Here is a 3,169-nt window from a genome sequence, read left to right on the forward strand (position 1 = left end):
GGGGCTCGGGGTCGGGAGGGGGTGGGTGGTGGTGAGGTTGGGGCCTAATAAAGGGCTGTGGGACATACTCTGTTATGGGTCTGGTCGCTGATGATCTCAGTGTCTCCATTTTGTGAAACTCTGCGGGGCTTGGGGCTGGGGTACTTTTCCAAATGCCCCGAATGCACATCCATAAAAGGTTAAAAAGCCAACAACACATCATCCAGTGAAGTGCACACTCTTTTGAGTGGAAAGCTGACAGCTCTGGAGAGGGTGAATGCACGTTTTGTGAACATGGCCACCAGGGACCTGGCTTGACAAGGGCCGTCGGCAGAGGCCCAGAGGAGGGGGCCTTTGGAGGTCCTTCCCCAGTCTAGAGACCTGTGAGTGACCTCAGAAAATTCACCTTGGTACTTTATCTCCTGTCTCTCCATCTGGGGGCATCCCCGCCCTCAGAGACCAGGGCGGAGGGGTGTCAAGGGTGAGGTGTCGCTGACCAAGAGGCGGGCTGAGCTGTTGGTGTAGGTGAGACCGCTGAGGACGGTCGCGTTCGGAGGGACAGTCCCGGGGTGAGCGGGGCCCTGGCTGCAGTTATCACCCACGGAAATCCTGGGTGGTGGTGAATCCCGCCCTCAGCCAAGTCTGGAGAAGAGATGACGGGGAGCAGGGGGGCCGGGAGTTCTAATGGGGGAGCTCGTTAGCCAGATAGCGGCTGGGGAGAGACACCGGGGACGTGGGTTGGAGGAGAATAAGCGGAAGCGGGGAAGGAAAAATAAATAAATGAGATAAGCAGCTTCATCTGCTTTCTCCCTTATTGCTCTTTGATTCTGTGCTGGGGACTGCAATCCGCCCCCCCCGGCCCCCGCCGCCCCCCCCCCATCTCCTCTCCTGGAGAAAACAGCCTGGAGACTGAATTTGCAAACCAGGCTCGGCTCCTCCGTCCTTGCCCTGCACCCACCCCGCCGCAGTGAACTTCTCGGGCTGGATGGGCTTCCCAGAGCCACCCCTCTTCCCGGGGCAGGGGCTTCACAAACTCGGACCCCAGCCCCCCACCTCTGAAGTGCAAAGAACACAAGGCTATACGCGCAGGGGGACCCCCTCCCCACTCTCCCCTGCACCAGGGACACCAAATGCTGGGGTCACCACGAGGTAGCCAGGTCAAGAGAGCTTAGTAACAAGGTCGTCTGCCTGTGGGGAGGTTTCCCTTGCGTTGGAGCACAGCCGGGAGTGGTCCGACTGGCCCCCTGCGGAAGCGCTCACGTCCAGGGGTCCGCCTGCCTGCTGGAACAGAAGGCTCCAGGTCCCAACATCATCATCGTCCGCTTTCCTTGGAAGAAACTCTGGCCTTCATGTGACAGGCAAGAGGGAACGGGCAAGTGGCCGGGAGAGCAGCCCGACCACGCTCCAGCTCTGGTTCCACTGAATGTGTGACCAGGGCTTTGCCGACCTCTGAGCAGACATCCATAGTAGAGGCATGATGTTGAGGGGAGGAACAGAGAGAGAAGGAGACGTGGAATCTGAAGCAGGCTCCAGGCTCCGAGCTGTCAGCACAGAGCCTGACGTAGGGCTCGAACTCGTGGACCGTGAGATCACGACCCGAGCTGAAGTCGACGCTTGACCAACTGAGCCACCCAGGCGCCCCGAGACTCACTTCTTCTACAGCAACTGATGCCTTTAGAAGTTTTTCTACGTTGCTTATTTGGACCCAGGCCAATGGACTCCCCCTCTTCTCTACCCGCCTCCTCAAGCACAAGCCTCGGTTCGGAGATGAGATGTGCCAGGGAACATTTGAGAGGGGAAGGGAGGCCAGGGCAGCCATGTTGAACACCCGTTTACTGCTTCGCTGCCCTCTGAGTGTTGTCCATAAGATTGTGAGGTCCTAGAGGTGAGGATGAGGTCTTGAAGCCATTCACTAGATACTTATGGAGAACCTACTATGGGTGAGGCACCATTAGTCATGAGCAAGACAGACACAGGCATTGCAGTCATTAATGGGGCTGGCGGTGCAGTAAGGGAGCCTGGCATTAACCAACGAATGACACAGGTAATTAATTGCAAGTGTGATGAGTGCTCTGAAGGGGGAAATGCAGGGTGCCAAGGGGGTGTTTTAGTTGAGTCCTGAAGAATAATGGCCTCAGCCCAGGGAAGGGTGTGGCGGAGGTTAGGGTCAGACGTCGGGAAAAACATTCCCAGCAAACAGTCCATATGTCCACGTTCCTCCATGAGAAGGGCGTAACGCCATAGTCTGCCTCTCCCCGTCCGACCCCCAGCCTCTCATCTCGACAGCTACGGAAGTCTGCGAATGTAGTTTCTTGACTGGACACAGAGAGGCTGTGCTTAATTATGAAACCATCCCAATTTGTCCACTTTCCTATTATCCACGTAAAACTGGCCTGTTCCATGGGGCACCTGGGTGGCTCGGTCGGTTGAGCGTCTGATTTTGGCTCAGGTCATGATCTCGCGGTCCGTGAGTTCGAGCCCCGCATCGGCCTCTGGGCTGATGGCTCGGAGCCTGGAACCCGCTTCGGATTCTGTGTCTCCCTCTCTCTCTGCCCCTCTCCTGCTTGCGCACACACACTCTCTCTCTCAACAGTAAGTAATAAACATTAAAAAAAAACCCACTAAACTTGCTTGTTCCTTTTTGCTGTCCCCTCTCAACCCCTTACATAAGTGACCAAAAGAGAAACCCGAAGAAAACACACGCTCCTGGAGTTTTTTATAGTGATTATGACCCAGACAGACTTGAAGACTAGAATTTAATGGAGTTTTTTCTCACATTCCCTGGGGATTTGAAGGGCTTCCCCTGCCCCCCTCCCTCCCCCCTCCCCCCCCCCCCCCCCCCCCGCCACTGGCCATTGAAGTGGACGATAAAAACACATTCCTTTCTTAAAAAAAAAAGAAAAGACCTTCTGAATTCAGAGTTGATTTTCCTAAAAGCAGAGCATTTGTTCCATATTTTCGTCTCTGTGAACCTCTCTCTTCCCCCTCCTCCCCTTTTGATGTATTTCTCTGGTGGGGTAATAAGCAAAAGAGAGAAGTTTGGTTTTAGTCTCGGCTCTTAACCTTGCCGTGTGACCCTGGCTAACCCACTTTTCCTGTCTCAGCCTCAGTTTCTTCAAAGGCAAAACGTGAGGACGGATCACAGGACTCCGGTTTCTTTGGAGCGCTAACACTCCTCGTCTCTCCTGGG

This window comes from Prionailurus bengalensis, chromosome E4 (genome assembly GCF_016509475.1).
Source record: "Prionailurus bengalensis isolate Pbe53 chromosome E4, Fcat_Pben_1.1_paternal_pri, whole genome shotgun sequence".
Classification (NCBI taxonomy): Eukaryota; Metazoa; Chordata; class Mammalia; order Carnivora; family Felidae; genus Prionailurus; species Prionailurus bengalensis.